The 20,164-nt window shown below is 38.5% G+C and overlaps 1 long non-coding RNA gene across 2 annotated transcripts; it reads right to left on the bottom strand.

The window, feature by feature from the left end:
* Nucleotides 1–1,457: 1,457 nt before the first annotated feature.
* LOC145169471 (uncharacterized) lies at nt 1,458–3,161 on the bottom strand. 2 transcript variants are annotated; one of them, XR_013742521.1, is made up of 4 exons: nt 2,862–3,161; nt 2,243–2,322; nt 1,944–1,991; nt 1,458–1,758 (listed from the first exon to the last, which is right to left on the bottom strand). It is a non-coding gene; the product is annotated as an uncharacterized LOC145169471 (long non-coding RNA). The 2 variants fall into 2 exon arrangements; XR_013742520.1 differs by having other exon boundaries at nt 1,458–1,991.
* Nucleotides 3,162–20,164: the final 17,003 nt, after the last annotated feature.

Raw genomic sequence — 20,164 nt, forward strand, 5'->3', positions numbered from 1 at the left:
ACTTTACGTGGTATCTGCACTAGGGGAGGTTGGATCTGAAGTTTGGGACCTTAGATCCCACTGAAAAGGGCTGAACATGAAAGGGACTGAAGGAACTCGTCGATTCCCTTAGCTGACTCGATGAGTCTGGGTGGGGTTTGCCCGTTTCTGAGTTTGTGGATGAGTGCAGTGAAGGATTAGGGTTTTGGTCTGAACAGACATTAGTTTTCTAGACATTTGATGAACTCGACGAGTCACTAGGGTGACTCGGCGAGTTGATGCGGGATTCAGTGGAATGGACTCGGCAGGAACTCGACGAGTTGAGGTCAACATGGACTGTTGACCTTGACTTTGACCAGGGTTGACTTTGAGGGTAATTATGGGATTATGACAAGTTAATCACATGTTGGTTATAGGCAGTTGAGGAGGAGCAGTGTATGGGATACATCTTATCTTAGTTATTCAGTTCAGCATTCGATAGGTGAGTCTTCTCACCATACCAATGGGTCTATGGCACCAAGGCCGGCCCATTTTATGATATGTGGTACACTAGTTGTAGTATAGATTTGTTGTATGATAGTTAGCTTTATGCTAAGTGGTATGCTAGTGATTATGTGATATTTGCATGGAAGACCCCGAGGGGAGCCTGTGGTAGTTGAATATAAGACCATGTGGGGGAGCCCGTGACATTCCTAGGTAAAGACCATGGGGGAGCCCATTGCATGATGGTGTAAGACCCTGGGAGGAGCCCACAGCCTCTTTATATGTTTATGTATGAGTTATGTAGTATGATAGATACTTCTGTGATATATGATATGTTAGTTTATTATTATGTTATTGCATGGAAGACCCCGGGGGGAGCCTGTGGCAGTTGGATATAAGACCATGTGGGGGAGCCCATGACATTCCTAGGTAAAGACCATGGGGGGAGCCCATGACATGAAGGTATAAGACCCTGGGGGAGCCCACGGCATCCTTATATGTTAGTATGCATGGCCTATGTGATATATGTAGCTTTTATAGCTAATATGATATGTGTTATGTGGATTGTGTGTAGGGTATGCTCTGGGGGACTCACTATGCATTAGCTTACAGTTTGTGGATTTCTTTTAGGTACATCTGAGCCCAAGGGCAAGGTCAAGGTTTGATGGCACGGCGTGCACTCTCTCAGGCATTTTAATGGGACACTCTGATGTTTGAAAATAATATTGTATGAATTTGAAAAACTTTGTATTGAGATTTCATGGTTTATAGAAAAATATTTTGACTATTTAAAAATGAAAATTTTCTTTTGAAAAATTGGGTCGTTACAGTGGATGAAGTTGGAATTTGAGTTTTTTTTTTTACCTTTTTAAGGTATGAGTAAGTTATACTTACCCATCAAAGAAAGAACATGAATCTAGAATGGAATATCTATAAATTTTATATAAAAAAAAATAAATTACAATTTAAACAACTACTAAAAATAACATCATCTATCCAAAATTTAATTTTCATACCATCACCTCTAGAATAAATGAGGCATACCACATATCACTTAACATAGTGCAACTTTACAAAAGTCTTAGTCAAAGAAGAATTCCATCAACAAGATAAATATTATTTTTCCTGAAAACTTACAATAGGTTAAATGAAATAAGTCTCGGTATTACCTTATAGCATATCCATAGTCTCCTCCTTTTCATCTTCAATGGTTCCTATATAGTATTGTTGCATGAACCACTTAAATTTATAAGGTTTTTAACCCCCGCCAGTTGTCCCATAAACAATCGTGATGTTCTTCAAAACATGTTTGAATAGGATGAAAAACAAATTAGCTACAAAACAACCAAGATTAATTCTCATGATTTAGAAACAACATCTTCCAGAAACCCAGTCCAACAGCCCTACTAAAATAGGGAAATATGGTCAAATAAAAAAGCACAATTAAGAGGTTAAATAAAAGAACAAAATATAAGACTAACCAAATGGAAAATATGCCATGTTGAACCCTTCAACGCTATTATGAAGCCCTATATTGATTTTTAGAGAGGGAATTTCAATAAAACGACAAAACCACAAGTCCATTTCAAAAGAGTGGTTAATTTCAATTATTCAAAGGCAAACTCAAACCCCTAATGGTTTCCCACACAAACAAATACGAAAAAAAAAAAAGAAATAGATAGTAAGAGAGGAATGCAAATATGAGACCCATAATTTTTTATGCACTCTTCTTTACACTGTGAATTACCAAAAATTAAAACAAACAAAAAATAAAACTTACTTGTTGATGTTGAATAAACATGGAGATTTCAAAGACAATATACGGCCCCCATGCATGTTAACATATGGGAAAACCAAAGCCTTCAAGAGACAAAAGAAAAGACAAAAATCAAAAATTACTTGTTGATGTTGAATAAATGTTGACATTTCAAAGACAATGTGAAGCTCCCAATCGTCTTCTACATAGACAAAAAGATGCACAAAAACTTCAATAGGATTTGACATGCATAAAAATTTAATAAGTTGAGGCTTTAGAGACAATCTAAAGCCCCAAGTCATATTATCCTGAAAGAAATAAATGCACTCATCATAAATGCTTAAAGAAGTTACGGTTTCAGGAAGAGAAAAGAAGTAAATAGTGAAAAATAAGCAAAAAACTAAGACCCGAATCTCTTTTTCGTTATTCTTAACATTGTCGATAACCAAAACCTTCAAAAGACAAACAAAATAGAACATACTTGTTGATGTTCAAGAGGGAGTGACAAGTTGAAACATCCAATTTTATTTTACATAGACAAACACATGGACAAACAACAACAATAAGGTTAAGTGTGCACAAACAAATTTACGAAGACGAGGTTTTAAAGGCAATATAAAGCCGTAAATCATATTTTACATACACAAATAGATGCAATCCCCTTTCATGCTTCAAACACTTGGCGCTTAAGGTTGATGTCATGCCCGAAATCATTTACTACATAAATAAACACATGCAGTCCTACTTCATACATACACAAACAAATGTCATCCTCCTGTATGCTTCATAGAATTGAGGTTTTAAACACAATTTGAAGCCCCAAATCATATTCTATATAGACAAACACCTGTAGTGACGTGCAAGAACAATTCACATATTTTTATCATAAACAATGTCTTAAGTCTCAACATTATTTGGAAAATATAGGATACAATGGTGGTATAGTAAGACAAAAGAATTATAGAGAGAGAGAGAGAGAGAGAGAGAGAGAGAGAGAGAGAGAGAGAGAGAGAGAGAGAGAGAGAGAGAGAGAGAGAGAGAAAAGAAGTTTTTAAGATCATATGTTTTCTATTATGAAACCAATATGATGTCTAAAAGTAAAGCAATTAATAGAAAAGAGTTGTCTTCTTCAAGATTTACATCATCGACGTCTTCTTCAAGATAGGGGATACCGATGTTGTTAACATGTAGACAAGAGACTAAAGAATAATGGTGATGCAGCATGACTCATTATTACCTTCTATGAGTGGAAATGCGGTTGAGGACACCGGCCCCGACCACTCTATGACGCACCAATTTGTTTTTTTTTTTGGCTATTTTGAAGTGTGTGGTTCGTGGGGCTTATTATAATAAAAAACTATATATATATATATATATATATATATATATATATATATATATATATATATATATATATATATATATATAAAATCTGAAGTAGATTCACTCTTTTGTAGTAGATGCCAATCTTTTTGCCCCGTTGACTAAAAGGGGGGGTGGGCGCAACAACTACATGGACCCCGATAGCGCTACTATATATATATATATATATATATATATATATATATATATATATATATATATATATATATATATGTGTGTGTGTGTGTGTGTGTGTGTGTGCGTGTGTGCGCGCGCGTGTGTGTATATCTATTGCGTAAACATTCAAACCCGTATGGTCCTGTTATCTAAAAGGGGAATTATGGTATACTAACTTATATATTATTTGTAACACTCCAAAAATCACAATAAATTTAAATTTTTCAAAACCATCCTTTAATCAATATTGTTTACAAAAGTGTCATTGTTTCAAAAGTAATTATTTCAAATCAGAGTTTTCCCAAGACCCAGTGACATAAAACAGGAAGTTGTGTACGATCACGCCTTTGCTTTCCCACAATCCTCAAAAGTACCTCAAACAGTAAACTAAAAGTTATAAGCCAAAGCTTAGTGTGTTCCCTTATAGTACTAGTACACCACATAGCAAACAAGCACACAAATATGAACAGTCAGCCTGACCGGACCGCCTCGTAGGGCCTACAACCTATCTGAACCGCTCTACGAGCCTTAGATATGATTGTACCGCCTCGCAGGACCTACAGCCTATCCGGACTGCTCCACAGGCCGCTGGCCTGACTGGACCGACTCATAGGGTCTACAGTATATCCGGTCGTCCCGGGATGTCTTAGCCTACAACACAAAGCAGGACCTCCACAACCCAATACAACATGTCGACATATGCAACAAATAAACATAAAAACAGAACCACCAAATAAAGATAATCATATGGATCTACCGAACAGTCATATACTAGCATAACACTATCCTAACTAGGATAAATAATCTAGTGGGCCGGCCTTGGTGCCTTCGACCCATGGGTACAGTGAGGAAGACTCACATCTCAATTTTATTTCAAGCTGAATAAACCTCAGTTCTCACAACCAGCTCTACCCGACTCCTAAATATCAAAACATTTCCCATTTTAAATAAATAACAATTTTCCCAAAATACCCTTGGTCAAAACGAGTCAAAATCAACAAATTCCACTGAGTCAACCCAGCCGAGTCAACTCAGGCCTCGTACGCGGGGCGTACTTCAGGTGTCGCGGGGCGTACTCACATCGGAGGCATTGGGGCTCAACCTGCGTACGTGCAGCGTATCCTTTGGTACGCCCAACGTATGCACAAGTTTTCTTCTTAACCCTTAAGAGCTTATTACTTCGACCTTTTTTGTCTAAATGCATATCCAAGGCCAAAATACCACTGAGAGTCATAAAGTTTCCAACTTTATGACTTTGCATGCCCATTAAGTGCTTAATCCAAATAATCCCAACTTCTTAACACCTTAAGACCTTCTAGAGCATGCATGGGAAAGAACTAAGCATCAAGATCCCATTTTTAAAACTCAAGACCCCTCATTGGGTCTGAAAGGACAACTTATTTGATCAAGAGCATTCCATACTCAAGAATCACAAAAGTTGGGACCAAAAATGCCCTAAATGGAGGAATATCTAGATCTACGTGAAAGGATGACCAAGCTAGGATCTTTTTACCACCTAGAGGTTGGTAGCAAGTCGAGAATCCTAGATCCAAGCTTCTTCCAAGCTCCAAGGTCCTTCTACCACCTTCTTCTTCAAGAATGTAAGTCCCTAATCTGCTTGTGTATCAATCAGATCCGTTTGATGGTGCGGAATCCCAATCAAACGGATGATGTCAGATCAAATAGAAGAGAAGGAGAAGAAGAATAATATGAATCTCAATGTATTAATGAATAGAATGATGATCATTTACATGAGATTCACACACACTTACACACACTCTCTTTTCTCTCTCTCTCTAGAACACCTTTAAATGCACACACTTAAGCTCATCTATTCTATGTGTTCATTCTTCACATGCACTCCTCACCCTATATATATATATATATATATATATATATATATATATATATATATATATATATATATATATATATATATATGGACCTAAGGCCAAGCCCAAAATACAAATAATCCAATGCTCGGTCCAAGATACAATTAATCCTATACTATTTTTGGCCCAAATAATAAAAACAATAAATGCTTAGAAAAGCAAAGTATAAACCATATTTTTAACCCAACAATCTCCCCCTTGGTTTATAGCTTTCTTTTCTTTTCTTAAATGACCCAACAAGCTCCCCCTAAAAAGTAGCTGGCTTTTCTTGTTAATCTTCATTGGGAGCTTTGGCTTCAACTTTAATCTTCAAATTCTTCACAACTTCAAGATGAACTTGATGAATCTTCAATGAATGACTTCATCTTGAGCAGTTGGGCTTTTCTTCAGAATTTGACATTGAACGCACATTGGGTGAGGAGGCTTTTTGTACTCATTCTTGAAAGATAGTGCTTTTAGCTTGAGAATCTTCAGAGAGAACGTCAGAGAGAACAAATCTTCTGGATCACTTTAGCAGGTTCAAGATAGTAGTAGAAGAAACCTTGGTTTTTTTTTAAATTTTTTTAATTCTCTCCTAATATTTAAATTAGAAGAAACCTATGAACAAATTTAACAAAAAAAATGATATCTAACTTTAAGAGTGATTTGGGATCAAAGTTTTTATACAGCCTTTATCCGTTTATCAGTACCTCTCCCTTCATGAATAGATCTGGTCAATCGCCGATATTGTGGCCCACTTAAACACGAGAGATTGTGACAAAATTAGGACATACTATAAGTGACAAGACAATGTGATCCTAAGTTCCTAGATAATATTCCTTAAGGACCATTCAGCTGACGACGACCAAAGATATTGTTGTCCACCTAAATTGAGCAGCGAGATCTACAGATAACCTAGTGATTGTTCAATTTTAAATGTACTAGAACATGTTTCCCGCTTCCTGACATACCCCAATAATCAGGAACTTCCAAAGTACTCCTTACTTTAGGTGAGCAGACAATTATTATGAGAGAAGTCAGATTTAGAGTGCATATGCTATACACCCAGGTCGGATCTCTTCCAATCTCGCAGAGGGTGAAACATATGACTAACTGAATTTTTAGAGGGATTGAGAAGTATAATGGTGCATATACTGTGTACCAGGTCGGATTGTGAGTCACGCAAAGGAGACAGTATATGGCTAACAGATAGAAAGAATTGCATAGATAGAAGATGCATAGAAATAGAGTTGCATATGTTGCAGTCCAGGTCGGATGTATTTCAATCACGCAGAGGAGGCAACATATGACTAACAGAAAGAAAGCAAGAAAACAATTTCCTACAGACCTACTTTATCGGAATTCCTCAGTCGCCCCATCAATACCGGAATTAAGGACAAAGTCCGTACATCGAGGAAGAGTTAAACCACAGTTCTAAGTACAGGTTCTTTAATGTGACCAGTAGATTCCCATATATATCTCCCTGCTCAACCTATCCAAGCATCATATTGTCAGGCGAAACGGATCTAACTAGGTCAAGATTTGTCAAGTCTATGAATTCCTTAAGTTCAACTCTGCCTAGTCATGTCCATTTAGAATCTTTCGTGCCTACCAACGCATCAAACCCAGAGCATAGACGCTTCAACTTTGGGTACGTTACGCAGACTCAGATTGCCTGTTATGATATCACTTCCCAAAACATCTCCCTCAAGCACATTCCATAACCAACATATTTTTTTTTATTTTCTGATTTTCTAATGTTTTTGGATTTTTTTTTATTTCTCCCCCTAAATTTGTGCATAGGAGAGAAACGAAAGTAAATGCACAAATTTAAACTATCCTAAAACAAAAATTAGTCTTTAAAGCGAATCAGCTTAAGAAAAACTCAGGAGTATAGAGAGGAAAACTCAAACCGTAAGTCACCGATTGAATTTGCATCTAGAAGGTCTGAGAACAGCACGCGTAATCTCAGAACAGATCCGAAAATTCTTCATGTCATTAAGCACTAACCCCGTTTGTGATCTCTTCCTTTCTTCCTTTCCCGAAAAGGACACATACTCTCAAACAAAGGTCTGGATGTTGTACAAATGAGAGATCTCCCCTATCATGTGTTGGATAAGGTGTCTAAGTCCATAACTATTTCTGGTATGTACTTGACCCGACCCGGCATGGTCCATTTGGGTTGCATGGCATCATGCATTTGGATAGACTAAATGAGAGAAATAACACTTGTGGTTTATTAATATATTATAAGTTCTAATATATTAATAGTATTATTTAATTAGTATTGATCAAGAATTAATCTAGGATTAATTAAGTGATCAAAAGATGACTAATTAAATATATGGGTTGATTATGTAAATCATCCATAACTTATATAGTGGGCTAAAAGGCTCCATGGATAATCAAGTTGGATTAAACCCATTGGATGCTCCATGGAGGCTCCATGGGAGTTACAAACCCATGGGTCATGGAAATGAAGAGTCATGTCACATTAGGGTTTACATGGTGTAACCCTAGATGTGACACACTATATAAAGAACATCATACTCACCAAAATCGGCTACACTAAGATATAAAGAGGGCTTTGCCGATTTTTAGAGTGTTACACATTCTCTCAAAGTTATTCCAAAGCATTTGGTGTTGTGTGAAGCATTTGAGGCATCACACTTAGGGTGCTAGGCTCTCAAGGTTTCAAGGAATCATAACAACTACAAGGTATGTATTTCTAGCTAACTTTTATATTATCAAAGTTCCCCATGTATGCTAGATAGGTTTACGAACCTTGGAAAAGTATTTTGCATGTATCTTAGACAAACATAGATCCAAGGTTTTCTAGGGTTGCATGTACACTTAGGAGTGTTAGAATTGCTCAAAACCCATCATCATGTGCCTGGAACAGCCACTACCAACAAACCGAAGTCTGATGATATGCCTCCATAGCTGCTCCGACACAGAGCGGGATCAGTTGGTCTTTGGAACCCAGTCCATTTTGAAACTGGGTCGACCTTTGTCATCCTTGCACAGTACTCTCTCCCATGACATATCCTGTTTATCACAAACAGAAGATGAAGAAATATTAGAGTCATTAGTTGATTTGAGAGAGTGAGCCTTTGGAACCCATTTGTAGTTGGGTTTAACCCATTTCTTTTTCGATCTGATGGGTGGCTCAGTACTTGCTTTTGATCTTGATGTCGGCCGTTGAGATGACTTTGACCTAACCGGTCTTTGTTTCATTGGACCATCTCTTGGATTGGGCTTCTTGGCCGACATTCCCTTCTTGCCCTTGAGATTTTGATTCTTGTCCTTTGGAGTTTGATTCTTGTTCTTCTGCGCATTCCAGTCATCATTGTCTGAACGTGACCTTGAGGGGTTTCTTTTGAAGTATCTCCCTCTTGGCGCGTTCTGCCAGCCTTGTGCATAGTAGGGAACATATTCGCGATTAGGACAATTTCTGGCAATGTGACCAGGTGTTCCACAGTGAAAACATGTCTTTTTCTTCACTGTGAAGTTGTTTCTTCCTGCCCCTGGTGGCGTATCTTTGCCTTGTCGTTGGTTGTTCCCACATGCACAATTACAACAGGCACTCTGTTTCACTGGAATTGGTGGCCTGTATTTCTCAACAGCAGGTTGAACAGAAGCAGCTGAGTTCGAAGCAACAGATTCAGAGCTCAAGGAGATGTTGGTTTGTTCAGTGGTGTTCTCATTGTTCTCATCCTCTGCTACTTTACCTGCACTTGAAGTATATGTGCTAGAAACAGGAACATCAGTATTTTCAAATAAATAATCAAATATGTCAAAAAAATTTAACTCAACATGATCCGATGCAAAAGCATCAAAGGCATCACAAGATGTATCATCAACTTTAACATCAGAAACAGAAGGTTGTTCATTGGAAACAGAAACATCAGGTTCAGGCTCAGTTTTGTTATCAGAAACAGATCCTTCAACTTTGTGCTTTGACTGATCTAATGATTGATCTGCAGGGGAAGTAGAAATGTTAGCATTTTCAACATTAATAAATTCTCCTGAAACAAAACCAGATGGCTTGCCATAAAACATGAATGGTTCGTTGGTAATCTCCTCTTTAGACAAAGGTTGATACTGATATGTATGATTAAAAAGAGGAGGTACATTATCGTATCCTAAACCCTTTGACTGATTATGTTTAAATTGCATGCAATGGTCTATCATGTTGGCAACTACTTCGCTTGATACATCAAACTTTTTAAAATCAAAATTTGCAGTTTCAAATTGCCCTTTTAATGTATCAAGCTCAATAATTAACCCAGCATTCTGTCTCTTGATATAATCATAATGTTCACATTTTTCACTGTAGTCTTGCTGAATTCTCTTAAAGTCCTTTATTTTTGTTTCTAATTCAGCCTTCAGGGGTTTCTGTCCTTTCCTGAGTTGATATCCTTCATATCTCAGGTCCTCAACTTCTCTTTTTAATAAATCAATTTGTTCCCGAAGAAATTTAATCGTATCTTCACTTGATAGTGTGCATGAAACTTCACATGATTGAGAACATGAAATTTCATTGAACGGGATGTTTGCGGAACTCATTGTTTTTCGACAATTCAAAGCGTCAAGTTCTTCAATTATATCAGCAAGACTAAGACGATTGAGATCTTTTGTCTTCTTGATGACAGCCAAGTTTATATCCCACGATTTCGGAAGTGAATTCAATAGCTTTTGTTTATTTCAGATTTGGTCAAGAAGATCCCAGCTATATTCATCTCAGTAGTGAGTGTGGTAAATCGTTGCAACTGAGCTTCCAGGGTTTCTCCAGGGATATAATCGAACATGTTGAATTTTTGTCTTAAAATATCCTGACTCTTCATGTCTTCATTTCCCTTGTTGACCTCAAAAGCCATTAAAAACACAACCAGAAGCCAAAATCAAACTTAAAAGTCAAACTTAAATTTAAAAATGTCCTTTGACTATAAACCTCAAAAGTCAACCTTAAAAGTCAAATTTAAAAAGTCAAACTCAAAAGTCAAACTTGAAAAGTCAAACTTAAAAGTCAAACCGAAAAGCTAAATTTGAAAATTTAAAAGTTAAACGAGAAAGTCAAAGTTTAAAGTCAAAGGTCAAACTTTAAAAGTCAAAGTCAAAATTCTAAGTAAAAAGTCTAAAATAAAAGTCAAAAATTAAAAATTAAAATTTTGGGTTGAAAAAGGATTTTAAAAATAAATTTTTTGAATTTTTGGGTTAAAAATGTCAAATTGCGAAATTATGAACCGAGAAGGGAGTCTTTAAGAATAAAAAACGGGAGTTATGGAACAATACGGATGCTAGAAGAGTTGGTAAGGCGCTGGGTTCCTCAACCAGAGGTCGCAGGTTCGATCCCCGGCACCCCCCAATCCGTTTCAATATTTTTAATGCGAAGATGCTGTGCTACGAGGACTGCTGTGAAGCTTGCTGAACGAGATGCGAGACCGAGGTGCGAGGCGAGGACGAGGCTGAGGTGCGAACCGCTGATGCGAAGCTTGCTGCTGCTGAGCCGGCTTCCCTAGCCGTTCGCCGAGCCGAGGCCGCAAACTCCGGCGACCGTAAACCGCCGACCGTAAGCTTCGGCAACCGTAAACTCCGGCGACCGTAAACACGTTTATGGCCGTAAACTCCGGACCGTAAACTGTTTCGGGCCATAAACTCCGGGAAACCCTAGCCGCCACCGCCGACCGTAAACCCTTTAAAGACCGTAAACTCTTCGCAGAGTACGTGAAAAACAACGTTTTCACCTCTTTTTGCTCCAAAACTCGATCAAAAACTCGTTTTTATCAAAAACGCGAAGAACAAACCCCCCCTAATTTTCAGAGATCTATCCAAAAACACAAGAATCCTTCAAAAATAAGATCAAATAAGCTCCAGATCTGACAAAATTGACTGGTACAATCCAAGCTCTAATCTGCTTGTGTATCAATCAGATCCGTTTGATGGTGCGGAATCCCAATCAAACGGATGATGTCAGATCAAGTAGAAGAGAAGGAGAAGAAGAAGAATAATATGAATCTCAATGTATTAATGAATAGAATGATGATCCTTTACATGAGATTCACACACACTTACACACACTCTCTTTTCTCTCTCTCTAGAACACCTTTAAATGCACACACTTAAGCTCATCTATTCTATGTGTTCATTCTTCACATGCACTCCTCACCCTATATATATATGGACCTAAGGCCAAGCCCAAAATACAAATAATCCAATGCTCGGTCCAAGCTACAATTAATCCTATACTATTTTTGGCCCAAATAATAAAAACAATAAATGCTTAGAAAAGCAAAGTATAAACCATATTTTTGACCCAACAAAGAACACCACCAAAACACACAAATGAGCTCAAAATGCACTCTTCTCACTTAGGGTTAGCTAGAGGGACGTTTTCAGACAGAGGTTGATGAGGGTGAAGGTCTTGGGGCCATAAAGATGTTTAAATAGGGTACAAACCCTAAATTTTAGGGTTTGAATCCCTCGTATGTACGCCCTGCGTATGCAATGTACGCCCATCGTACAAGGCCCCGCACATGTACGCCTTGCGTACGAAGCGTACACCCTGTGTACTAAGTCTTCGGCCAAAATTACCAAAATGCCACCATGGGCCATTGGCAATCCTCCTCACGTACAAGGGCCAAAAATGCAATATTCTTCACATACAGTGTTAAAAATCAAAGTTACCTCATCATCGTGATGTTACATTATTAATAAGATGAAATGTATTTTATGGTAATAATGGTAGTTACTAGTTATATATCATTCTTATTGTTGTCTTTTTAGGCTTACGCCTTCGTATGCAACTCTACCTCACCATTTATGTCATACCTATCATTTACACCGATAGGCACCATTATCATAGTTCACGACAACCGCTACAATCACGTCCCTAACCCTTCACCACTGTGATTATCCATGTTCACCATGCCCTAAATGGTTACTATATTTATACCATAACCTACACCTACCATCAGCATCTCTACCTTACCATCAACAACATATGTATACCACCACCAATCTTTTAGTCCTATAAACCACTAGCCAACCTTCTTGAACAACATATTATTTCCAAGAATCATTTAAAGATGAAGAAAAATATATTCTTTCAGAATATATCATCAACAATATTTATTCTTAAATAATTTTCAAAGTAAGCATATTCTTTTTAGAATTCATAAGTAATCGTAACATTCTTATAGTATTTACATACCAATTTCAGAATTATAAGCATATTTTTTTAAGAATGCATCTAGATTTAACCATACTTAAATTTATAAAATTTATAGAGATATCATATTCTTTTAGAATGGTTCAACAACAATAACCATTCTTAAAGTATTTGCACAATAATTTTAGTAGAAAATTGTTAAATTACACTGGTGTTTTTGTTCGATTGTGTTGTATTCTTGAATTTGGACTTTAATTTTCTCTTAATATTGAAATTCTTAAAGAATTGTATATAGTCCTTTCTTTAAGAATACTGTGTGCTTTGTGTATATTCTTACTTAATGATATATGATGATTAATATGAATTTGAATATGAATATATGATTTGAAAGGAACTACATAACTGATTTGAGGATACCTAAGAATTTAAATATCTAATTTAAGAGGAAACATATAACTAGTTTGAGAGGAAACATAGAAAAAAAATCAGTATGTTCCTAAAATTATTGTTAAGGAAATGTTTCACATACCCTTATTGTAACATCCTCAAAATGAGGAAAGAGGTTTTGGTCATTTTTAGTGAAAAATATTTTTTTTGGACAATAATACCAAAATAAATAAATAAAAGTTAATAAACAAAATATATGACAAAATAATAATAGAAATAAATTAGAAGTTTAATAGAGTTAAATTGAGGAAGTTATGTTATAAAGACCAAAGTTGCCCGTTTGTGAAAGTTGAGATTTTACTCTTGTTGACCAAATAGAACTTAAAAGTCATAAATTATACGGGGATAAGTTAGTCATTTAATATTGAAGTAACTAGTTATCCTCTAGTCAAAATGGTGATCTTAGTGTAAGGATATTTAATAGAGGAGCAAATTTTTCACATTTATGAAAAGTTTTAGAATTAGAACTCTCTTCCACTTCCCACTCTTTGTTGAATGAATTAAGAATTTGGAGAGCTTTCTGCATGGAGATTTCCCATTCCCTCATGATATTTGAAGCTCCCTGGTGATGTTTATGAAGACTGAATTCTTATTCTACACCTCATAACAATTGAGGGTTAATTTATTCTTTAAACCTTAATTTCCACATTCTAGGGTTTTGAGATTTAACTTTAAATTCAATATCTAGAATTAATTTCATATGATACTATAGTTTTTAATTAATAATACACTTCTAGATCAATACTCAGACAACGAATCCATTAATGGTTGTAAGATTTAGGTTTTGGTGAGGTTTGGGGATTTTATAAACTTAGGTCTCCGTGAATCTGATTTTTAGGTTGTGATTAATAAAGTTTACATGATTCTAGTGTTTGTTTTATGATCTAAATCATTAAGGGTTTGCTATCTGTAATATCCAGTTTTGAGGTACATGACTTTGAGATTTATTTTGTAGCATTTGGATGTAGTCACGACGTGATCAATGCTTCTCATGTTGTAAGCTAAAGTTGACTTGTTGACCCGCATCCTTTGAGTCTCCCGACGTGAGCCCTTGTTGCTCATGACGTGAGAGCGGCCTGATGGAAAAAACCCTAATTTTTTGGTATTTAATGCAATGTGAGGGCTAGGGTTGTTCACCCTCATCCTCATTCACACTCTAAGCCTCCATAAACCCTGATATCAACCATTTTGAAGCTCTTTGTCATTTTGGTGCACTTTCTAGTTTGAAGAAGGAGAAAATAAGAGGAAAAGAAGTGTCCTAATGGTGGATTTTGTAAAGTAGCATTATCATCTGCATCTCTTCTTGTTGTTAGACCTTTATAAGTGCTAAAGGTTCAAACTTTATTGCATCTTATGGGTAGATCTGGGTTTTTGTCTATATTTCTTCATGTTTAGCATGCTTAAGTGAAGAAAACCCATAAATTTAGCAACTTTATGGATTCGAAGGGCTCCTTGACCATCATATTGTCTAGATCTAGAAGTTGGTGAGGTGTAAGAGCCATGTATGAGAGTTTGATGCTTATTTTCCCACTTTTTGACATAGAATGGGTTGGTTCATGCATTGTATAAGCATGGCCATAAAGCAAAAAAACTTATTGACCTTAGAGGTCCCCTTTAACTTCTGAATGAGATGGATTTAATGGCTTAACGAACGAAGGACTTAAAATCGTGACTTTTAGCTTCAGACAGAAATCACGACATAAGACATGAGGTTCTCACGACGTGAGAACGGGGAAACCCACGAGAGAGTTGTCTGGGACTGGATCGAGTCGCTGGAACTGGTCCGCGTCGGCTCTCACGATGTGACCAATGAAGGATCACGATGTGAGACCTTATATTAAGGTTTTGTCCAATGGATTTGACCCGGTTGACGTTTGACTTTGACCAGGATTCTGACTAAGTTTGACTCACGGGTATTTTGAGTATTTTGATCTATAATCTAAGTTTTGGCCACTGTTATTTGTAAAGGTGACCGGTAGAGTTAGTTTCGGAGCAACGAGTTACTTCAGCCTTTATCCATTTGTGAGGTGAGTTTTCTCACCATATCAATGGGTCGAAGGCACTAATGTCGGCCCATTATTGTGTATTTAGGGTGATAGTTGCTATGTGGCTTATTTGTGTTTGTATGTTGGGTGGAAATATACCCTAGGGCAGGGCCCACTATTGTATTTTTGGATTCAAATAGACCCTAGGGCGGGGGCCACTATTGTATGTTTGGGATGAAAGATACCCCAAGGCGGGGCCCATATGTATTGTCAAGTTAAAATACACCCTAGGGCGGGTCCTATATGTGTATGACGGGTTGGAAATACCCATGGGTTTAGCCTGGTTTATTGTTTTGGTATGTGGTACTTTGGAGAAATCAGTAAGCTTTGCGCTTACAATTTATGTTTATGGTTTCAGGTACTTCTGGTTCAAAAGGGAAGGGCCCGGCGTGATGGCACATCATCCTCCCCTCATGATTTTCTGCATTTAAAATAATTGTACTCTGATGTTTTGAATATTAAGTTGATGGTGGTTTTTAGGACAATTAATGAATGAAATTAATGTACTTTGAATGAAAAAATTTATCACTGTTATTGGGTTGTTACAAGTTGGTATTAGAGCCTTGGTTTGAGGGATTAGGGCACACTCTCGAGTGTGCCAGAACTCAAACTGAGGAAAGGATAATCTTGATAAAGGAAAACAAAATTGAGTTCTTAAAAAGATTTTTACTAATCAAAAAGGGGGTATGATGTGTGCAATCAGTTGAGCTCAAGTAAGTGGTTCCCAAATTACCCATACCCATGTATTATGACTAGTATGCTTGATATGAGAATTGCATGTTAGAGTAGGGCTAAGGATATCTTTATGAATCATATGATAGAATTGTCTGATTTGTGTGATGCCTTATAGCCTATGGGAATTTGATGCTATGTATTACTTGGAATTAATATCGGCTCAGTTAATTGCTAAGTGTATGCTTTCAAAGTTGTATACGACTACGATCATATAGCCCTAGAATGATTGATTTGGAAAAATTCTTGTTCCTTTTTTGGTTATGGACTTAGGGTAGAGTCATCATTTGACAGTGTATGTGATTCCATTTGTGTATAACTTGCATGCATAAGGCAATCAACGGTGTTGATTACGATTCTCGGTACTACGAGCGGTGGGAGTTGTGGATTCCTAGGAAAGCCTAGGATATGTATGTTGTTTAGCATAAGAATTATGGGTAGTTTGGTGACTTAGAGGAATCAGGACGACTCTTGAGGAGGGTGCAAATTGGTGCGAAAGGTAGTATTGGGCCCGTACTACTGGAAGCACAGGATCTGTACATGAGACAAGAACAGAACTGGAAACTCTAAGGAGGCCTATGTAGTGAGAATTCCCTCGAGTCGTATGCTGATTGTTTATATGTTGTGTTTTAGTTTGAGGATGGTGATGAGTACTCGAGGAGGTTCTGGTTCGGGTTCTGGTTCTGGTTCGGGTTCTAGCTCAGGTGATGAACCGATTTATGATAGGTTGCACGAGTTCATTTTGGCTGAGGTTACTCGCGGTATTTTGGATGCTACTCATGTGTTAATCGGTACCATGAAAGAGGGGATTAGCGAGCTGATGGATAAGAGGCTCAGGTCCTTTCGAGTTGAGATTGTTGTGGGTCAGATAGGAGCTCGAACTCCCTCATTCTGGGAGTTCAAGGCATATGGAGCTCCTGAGTTCTTTGGACTAAGGACCCCATCGCACCAAGACTTTGGATTCACGCACCAAAGGCCCATAGGGCCAGAGCCGTTGTGGTAAGTGCGTTAAGACACACGGTGGGGCATGTAGATTGACGGGTTCGGTATGTTTCGGTTGTGGTCAGTCGGGCCACACGAGTAAGCATTGCCCCATAGGTGCTCTGATTTTCTTTCATTGCAATAAGACCAGCCATAAAAAAGGTCGGTTGTCTGAGATTGTCAGGGGGAGCAGTGGCGGCGCCTGCGCTAGACACCTTGAGTATTACTGATGGCCGCCAGGGCAAGGTGGAGGCTCTTGTGGTAAAGAGCAGGACATTTCAGCTGACCATCGACAGGGTTCGTGCAACACCGAATATGGTTACTGGTATGTGACTTATCCTTATCTTTTATTGCTTTCCTTATTTATGCTAATGATTTTATGTGATCTTGTATAGGGACCTTTTTGGTCAATGGTATGTCTGCTCATGCTCTATTTGATTCGGGTGCTACCCGACACTTTGTATCTCTTATGCTTAGCAAGAAGTTTTATGATGTTCCCGTGACTCTGGATTACCCGTTGGAGATTGAGATTGCGGATGACCATACTGTGAGTGCTTCGAGGGTTCATCGTGGGTGTGTTCTTAATCTATTTAGTGAGAGATACTCCATTGATTTAGTGCCAATTCCTGTACGACGATCGAATTTTATTATAGGGATGGATTGGTTGGACCCAAATGGGGCCATGATTGAATATGAGCGCCAGCTAGTGAGGGTTCGAAACCCTATGGGTCGGCTCTCTGCTCAGTTGCGAGGGACAGGAGATATCTTCAGCAAGGTTGTTAGGGGTTTATCACTTATGTGGCTGATACTCAGGTGAAGGGAACGAAGATGTTTAGTGCGGTTCCTATTGCTCAGTATTTCCCCGATGTGTTTCCTGAGGAGTTACCAGGAGTGCCACCGGAGAGGCAAGTCGAGTTTCGGATTGATTTGATTCCTATAGCGACTCCCATATCCAAGGCTTCGTATCGCTTGGTACCACCTGAGATGCGAAGTTGTCTATGCAACTTCAGGAGCTGCTAGACATAGGATTTTTCCGACCGAGCAGTTCCCCATGGGGGAGCACCGATCTTGTTCGTAAAAATATGGATCGCACATGATGTGCATTGACTACCAGAAGTTGAATAAGCTAACCGAGAACCGTTACCCACTCCTGAAGATTGACGATTTATTTGACCATCTCTAGGGTGCATCTTGGTTTTCCAATAATTATTTATGATCGGGGTACCCTCAGATGAGGGTCAGGGATGATGATGTGCAGAAGACAGTCTTCAGGACTCACTATGGTCATTACGAGTTTGTGGTGATGCCTTTCGGGCTCACTAATACACCAGTACCATTCATGGACCTCATGAACCAAGTTTGCTGACGGATGTTGGATCAGTCAGTGATAGTATTCATATATGATATTCTGGTCTACTCCAAGACCAAGGAGCAGCACGAGGAAAACTTGTGAGAGGTGTTGTAGACCCTGAGGAGGGAGAGGCTATATGTCGAATTCTCTAATTGTGAGTTTTGGTTGCACAAGGCTCAATCCTTGGGGCACATCATCAATCAAAAGGGTATATTGGTCAACCCATCCAAGATTGAGTTCATGATGTGATGGGAGGTTCTGAGGACCCCATATGAGATTTGGAGTTTCCTTCGTCTCATGGGGTATTATTGGAGATTTATCCAGGATTTCTCCAAGATTGCAGTGCCTTTGACCCGCTTGACGAAGAAGAATGTGAATTTCAGTGGGGGGCTGATCAGCAGTTGGCTTTTGAGACATTGAGGCAGAGATTGTGTGAGGCACTAATTTTCACGTTTCCTGAGGGTTTGGATGATTTTATGGTCTATTGTGACGCCTCTATTTCGGGATTGGGGGCTGTTCTTATGCAGAGGCGTCATGTGATTGCTTACGTGCCGAGGCAATTGAAGCCTCATGAGACAAATTACACTATGCATGATTTGGAGTTAGGGGATTGACTTTTTTTCCCTTAATATTTGGAGGCATTATATATATAGGGTAAGGTGTACTATCTACACCGATAACAAGAGTTTGAGGTACTTGGTGGATCATCTGAATATGAATATGCGTCATCAGAGATGGTTGGATGTGGTAAAGGACTATGATTGCAAGATCCTATACTATCCTGGGGAAGGACAATGTGGTGGTCGATGCTTTGTGCTATAAGGCAGGGAGTGCTCCTTTCAATGATATTTGTTTGAGGATGGTTATTACTTCATATTTGTTGGATTTGATCAAAAAGGCTCAGGTTGAGGGATTGAAAAGGGAGAATTGGAAGGTTGAGCGAATCAGGGGGCAGATTTCTTTATTTTTCAGAGATAGTCGGTGGTTGTTGACTTATTGTGGTAGAGTTTGGGTTCCGACTACTTGTGGGGTGAGACAAACAGTTTTGGAAGAGGCACATAAGTCAAAATTTTCGATCCATCTAGGGGTCACCAAGATGTATAGGGATCTGAAGTTGAGTTATTGGTGGTCCTGTATGAAAAGGGAAATTGCATGGTTTGTCGAGTGGTGCCTGACTTGCAGGAAAGTCAAGGCCGAGCATCAGAGACCCCACGGAAAGATGCAACCGTTACCCATTCCCATGTGGAAGTAGGAGGAGATTATCATGGATTTCATCACAAAGCTATCAAGGACGGCACGTGGAGTTGATTCTACCTGGGTCATTATTGATAGATTGACCAAGAGTGAACATTTCATCCCGATTGCTGAGAGTATATTTGTTGAGAAGCTAGCCGACATCTATATTCAGGAGGTGGTGGTCCGACATGGAGTGCCAGTTTTGGTGGTTTCAGACCGGGGTGTTCGTGTCACTTCCAGGTTTTGGAGGAAGTTTCATGAGGAGTTGGGAACTCAGCTACATTTTAGTACAGCATACCAACCCCAGATCGACGGTCAGAGTGAGCGAATGGTTCAGATGCTCGAAGATATTCTTCGGGCATGTGTTTTAGATTTTAGAGGGAGTTGGAATACTTACCTTCCACTGGCCGAGTTCTCCCACAACAACAGTTATCACTCCAGTATTGACCGACTAGCTTTTGAGATGTAGTATGGGAGGAGGTGCAGGACTCCGGTTTGCTGGGGGAAGGTCGGGCATCAGATCATGGGGAGTACTGAAGTGGTACTCAAGACCACTGAGTTAATCCAGCAGGT

The sequence above is a fragment of the Lactuca virosa genome, chromosome 4 (genome assembly GCF_052849685.1).
Source record: "Lactuca virosa cultivar CGN04683 chromosome 4, Lactuca_virosa_CGN04683_v6, whole genome shotgun sequence".
NCBI lineage: Eukaryota > Viridiplantae > Streptophyta > Magnoliopsida > Asterales > Asteraceae > Lactuca > Lactuca virosa.